The following is a 6,000-nucleotide window of genomic DNA, read 5'->3' as shown; positions in this document are numbered from 1 at the left end:
TTACATCAGAGTCCCCAGAGAGCCCCTCCTTACATCAGAGTCCCCAGAGAGCCCCCTCCTTACATCAGAGTGCCCAGAGAGCCCCCCCTTTACATCAGGGTCCCCAGAGAGCCCCCTCCTTACATCAGAGTCCCCAGAGAGCCCCCTCCTTACATCAGGGTCCCCAGAGAGCCTCCCCTTACATCAGAGTCCCCAGAGAGCCCCCCTTACATCAGAGTCCCCAGAGAGCCCCCTCCTTACATCAGAGTCCCCAGAGAGCCCCCTCCTTACATCAGAGTCCCCAGAGAGCCCCCTCCTTACATCAGAGTCCCCAGAGAGCCCCCTCCTTACATCAGAGTCCCCAGAGAGCCCCCTCCTTACATCAGAGTCCCCAGAGAGCCCCCCCTTTACATCAGGGTCCCCAGAGAGCCCCCTCCTTACATCAGGGTCCCCAGAGAGCCCCCTCCTTACATCAGGGTCCCCAGTGAGTCCCTCCTTACATCAGGGTCCTCAGAGAGCCCCCCCTTGCATCAAGATCCCCAGAGAGCCCCCTCCTTACATAAGGGTCCCCAGAGAGCTCCATCCTTACATTAGTATCCCCAGAGAGCAACCCCTCCTACATTAGTCTCCCCAGAGGGCCCCTTCCTTACATTAGTGTCCCCAGAGGGCCCCCCTTTGAAAGTGAAACTGATACCTGCCAGGGTCAGAGGCCCCTCCCCTTTCCTCTCCACTGTATACACTGATACTCGGGAAGAGAGAACTACAAGCCCCAGGCACATCCCGCCGCTCACAGGCACCATAGAGCTGCCGATCGCCGCTTTCCACCTCCCCCCAGTGCTTTCTAAAGTGCCAGCCAGAGGTGCAGGGGAGATGCCAGGTCTTGGGCCCCCCCACAGCGGCAGAACGGCAGGGCCCAGTCGCAAGTGCAACTGCAGCGACCCCTATAGTTCCGCCGCTGTCACCAGGCATTGTCCTGATTATCAAAAATTGGAGGTAATTGTTATCTGCTTTAACAGGCCAGCATCCCTCTAATGCCCCGTACACACGAGCGGACTTTTCAACATCCAAAGTCCGTCAGACCGAGTCCGTCAGACTATCCGATCGTGTGTGGGCTGCAACGGACTTTAGCTTCGCAAAAGTCTGACGGACTTTAGAAATGAAGCATGCTTCAAATTTTCCCGACGGAACTCCGCTGGACCCGGTCCCCTTTGAAAACTCCGCTCGTGTGTATGCTACTCCGACGGACTAAAACCGACGCTAGGGCAGCTATTGGCTACTGGCTATGAACTTCCTTATTCGAGTCGGGTCGTACGTCATCACGTTCGAATCCGTCGGAGTTTAGTGTGATCGTGTGTGGCCAAGTCCGTTCGGCCGAAAAGTCTGTCAGAATTCCGTCGGAACTCCGGCGGAACTCCTTTGGAAGTCTGTCGGACATAAGTCCTCTCGTGTGTACGGGGCATAAGGCTTCATGCACACGACACGCAGGTGCAAACTCTGCTGGACACGTTTTTAAAAGCTGAAAACGGCGTTTAGAAACGCCAGTTTTGCCGCGATTTTTACCGTGATTTAGCTGCGGTTTACCGCGTTTTACTGTGTTTGCGTCTAGAAGCATTTAGTTAAGCTAACATCATAGACCCTCCCCAAGCTCAAAAAAACAGTATTATTAACTATTTCAGCCATTTTGTGAGACCAGAGTGAGTAGCAGCAGCTGTAAGAGCAGCAGTGTACTTGTGTTTAGCGTGTCACTTGCCCTGTCACCTGCCACAAGTTGTGGATTTTCCACTTGCCACGTGACTTGCCACATCACCTGACACAAGTTGTGGATTGCCCACTTGCCACGTCACTTGCCACATCACCTGCCACATCACTTGCCACGTCACTTGCCATGTCACTTGCCACGTCACCTGCCACAAGTTGTGGATTGTCCACTTGCCACGTCACTTGCCACGTCACCTGCCATGTTACTTGCCACAAGTTGTGGATTTTCCACTTGCCACGTCACTTTCCACGTCACTTGCCACAAGTTGTGGATTGTCCACTTGCCGCGTCACCTGCCACGTTACTTGCCACATCACCTGCCATGTCACTTGCCACAAGTTGTGGATTGTCCACTTGCCACATCACTTGCCACGTCATCTGCCACAAGTTGTGGATTGTCCACTTGCCACGTCACCTGCCACGTCACCTGCCATGTCACTTGCCATAAGTTGTGGATTGTCCACTTGCCACGTCACTTGCCACATCACCTGCCACGTCACTTGCCACAAGTTGTGGATTGTCCACTTGCCACGTAACTTGCCACGTCACCTGCCACAAGTTGTGGATTGTCCATTTGCCACGTCACTTTCCATGTCACCTGCCACAAGTTGTGGATTGTCCACTTGCTACGTCACTTGCCACGTCACCTGCCACGTCACTTGCCACAAGTTGTGGATTGTCCACTTGCCACGTCACCTGCCACGTCATTTGCCACGTCACTTGCCCCAAATTGTGGATTGTCCACCTGCCACGTCACCTTCCACAAGCTGTGGATTGTCCACTTGCCACGTCACCTGCCACATCACCTGCCACAAGTTGTGGATTGTCCACTTGCCACGTCACCTGCCACATCACTTGCTACGTCACCTGCCACAAGTTGTGGATTGTCCACTTGCCACGTCACCGGCCACAAGTTGTGGATTGTCCACTTGCCACGTCACCTGCCACAAGTTGTGGATTTTCCACTTGCCACATCACCTGCCACAAGTTGTGGATTGTCCACTTGCCACGTCACCTGCCACAAGTTGTGGATTGGCCACTTGCCACGTCACCTGCCACAAGTTGTGGATTGCCAATTGCCACGTCACCTACCACGTCACCTGCCACGTCACCTGCCACAAGTTGTGGATTGTCCACTTGCCACAAGTTGTGGATTGTCCACTTGCCACCTGCCATGTCACTTGCCACAAGTTGTGGATTGTCCACTTGCCACCTGCCATGTCACTTGCCACAAGTTGTGGATTGTCCACTTGCAATTGCAATTGTTTCAAATATTTTTTAATGGTTTTTCATCATTTGCCATCATTTTTGAGATTTTTTATGTCAAAAAAATAGGTCACCTTTAAAAACGCTTATAAATGAAAACGCGGCAAAACACGGTACCGGCATTTTGCCGCGTTTTGCGTCTGAAATGTGGAAAATTTTTTGCTTCTGAACCCATTTTTTTGCTTCTGAAAAAACGAGGTTATACGCAACTGCATAAAAACGGCAAAAAACGAGACTGTGTGCATGGACCCATAGGATAACGTTGAATGAGTTCAGGGGCAAAAAAGTGAAAAAAGTGTCCAACTGCCTCTGAACGCGCGTTTAACAGCGTCTTGTGTGCATGAGGCCTAATGCATGAAAAAACCCTAGAAATTGGACTTTAAAGGCACAGGTGTGTAACTAAATAGTAATCTAGTTTAATGGTATCAAACAGTCAGTTTTTTTATGCCATTAAACTTGAATTGTATACTATTTTGTTACACATTGGTGCTGTATATATAGTACATGAATAGACACCATTAAAAAAACAATGGCAAAGCTCTGCATATGCGTTACAGTGACTGGGCTCTTATGCCACGTACACACGATCGGAATTCCAGCCAGAAAAAGGCAGATGAGAGCTTTTCATCGGAAAATGCGACCGTGTGTGTATGCTCCATCGGAATTTAGCTGTCCGAATTTCCGCCAGCCAAAAATTGAAAGCATGTTCTTAATTTTCCAGACGGAAAAACTTTCTATCGGTAATTCCGATCGTGACAAAAATCACGCATGCTCAGATTCAACTATGAGACAGAAGCTATTGGCTAGTGGCTATTGAACTTCCTTTTTCTAGTCACATTGTACGTGTTGTACATCACCGCGTTATAAATGATCGGAATTTGATGTGACCGTGTGTAGGCAAGACAGCTTGAGCCGAATTCCATCGGAATTCTGTCGGGAAAACCATCAGAGCTTTTTCCGACGAGAATTCCGATTGTGTGTACGCGGCATTAGTTTATAATGTGCATCTAGAGTGAAGAGCTGTACTCCTCCCAGGTTTTTATCCCCTGTCTTGGCTGGGCTATGGCATGAAAAGACTCATCCACATAGTTACATAGTTAGTCAGGTTGAAAAAAGACACAAGTCCATCCAGTTCAACCACAAAAAAAAAAAAATTATAATATCACACAATCCCATATACCCAATTCTATACCCACAGTTGATCCAGAGGAAGGTCAGATCTTTGGATGTGTTTTAGGGACTACTTTGCTCTTTATCCGTTTTTCAGTAGCACAGTCTGCCAGTCTAGCTTCACACTTTTCTGTTGTGCTGTATAGTATATGCTGTATATTGTGCCCTATAGACACAACAAGAAACAAGAAGTAATGACTTAAAAGTGTGGAAAATCCTCTCTTAGGAGTTACTGCAACCAGTGTCCCAACAGATGTCTCCATTGGAAGATGTCCTCTCTATTCTTGTTCTACTTAAACCCAAAACCAAAATTGTCCCCATTGGAAGATTTTCCATCTATTCTTAATCATCCTAAAGAGGTTCCTCGGTCTCTTTGAAAAAATGAAAAGTGAGCGGCTACAAATACTGTAGCTGCTGACTTTTAAGAAAAGGACACTTGCATGTCTAGGGATCCAGCACTGTACTCACCTGTGCCAGTTCTTGGCCAGTCTTTGAGTCCCCAGCACCAGCATGTTTACTGTTGTAAGCCAGCTGGGACTCCTTGCAGCTCCATAATTGACTCCTCACTACGCAAGACTGTGCGAGATGCGCTGCACTTCGGGAATGGTCCCGCAGCCTCCTGGGAACTGACATGTCCCAGGAGGATGCAGACAGGAGAGGAGCAGGTACCTGACAAAACTAGGTACTTAACCCGCCCCCCCCCCCCCCCCCCCCCAAGAAAAATAAATTTCTTTACAAAAGTGGTAGAGGAGGGGGGAGGAGGGCATGTCCTAACAAATGTCCGAATTAAATATTTCCTCCCTATTCTTGTCCTATTTAACCGCATGCCAACCGCTGCACAAACATTTACGTTGGCACAATGGCATGGACAGGCAGATGGGCATACAGGTACATCCCTAAATTTGCTGCCGTGCCATCGCGTGCACTGGAGTGACGTTATCGCGGCTCCGGCCAATCACACAGCCAAATCGTGCAAACCCGGAAGAAAGACCGGGGGAAGATGTCAGTCCTCTCAGTGGCGACAGCGTGTTGTGGGAGGACTTTGTTCTAAGGTAAGTATTCCATAATGTGCTAGTATGCAGTTCATACTAGCACATTATACAACTGCCTTACAGGTGTTTTTTACCAGCCGTGGTTTACAACCGCTTTAAACATTTTAACAGAGTTACCCAAGGTATGGTAATGTAGCCAACAGACTGCCCCTTTAACCATTTCAGGGTCGGAAGGTTTTACCCCCTTAATAACCAGGCCATTTTTTGTGATGCTGCACTGTGCGAGGCTGTACCCAAATAAAGATGTCCTTTTTTTCCCCACAAATAGAGCTTTCTTTTGGTGGTATTTGATCATCTCTGCGGTTTTTATTTTTTGCGCTATAAACAAAAAAAGGCGACAATTTTGAATAAATAAAAAAAAAACAATATTTTTTACTTTCTGTCCAAAAAAAATTTAAAAAAATATAATTTCTTCATTAATTTAGGCCAATATGTATTCTGCTACATGTTTTTGGTAAAGAAAATCCAAATAAGCGTATATTGATTGATTTCGCAAAAGTTATCGCGTCTACAAACTATGGGATATTTTTATGGCATTTTTATTTAGTCATTTTTTTTTTTATTAGTAATGGCGGTGATCAGCGATTTTTAACGGGACTGCGACATTGTGGGAGACAAATCTGACGGTTCACTGACACTTTTTTTGGGAACCGATGACATTACAGTGATCAGTGCTAAAAATATGCACTGCGATTTTACTAATGACACTGGCTGGGAAGGGGTTAACATCAGGGGCGATCAAAGGGTTAGCAGGAACACAAGATCTCCATCTTCT

Source organism: Lithobates pipiens, unplaced genomic scaffold (assembly GCF_037356315.1).
Source record: "Lithobates pipiens isolate NorthernLeopardFrog02 unplaced genomic scaffold, aLitPip1_a1.2 Scaffold_18, whole genome shotgun sequence".
Classification (NCBI taxonomy): Eukaryota; Metazoa; Chordata; class Amphibia; order Anura; family Ranidae; genus Lithobates; species Lithobates pipiens.
The sequence above is the reverse complement of the archived record's forward strand: the minus strand, read 5'-3'. Positions refer to the sequence as shown.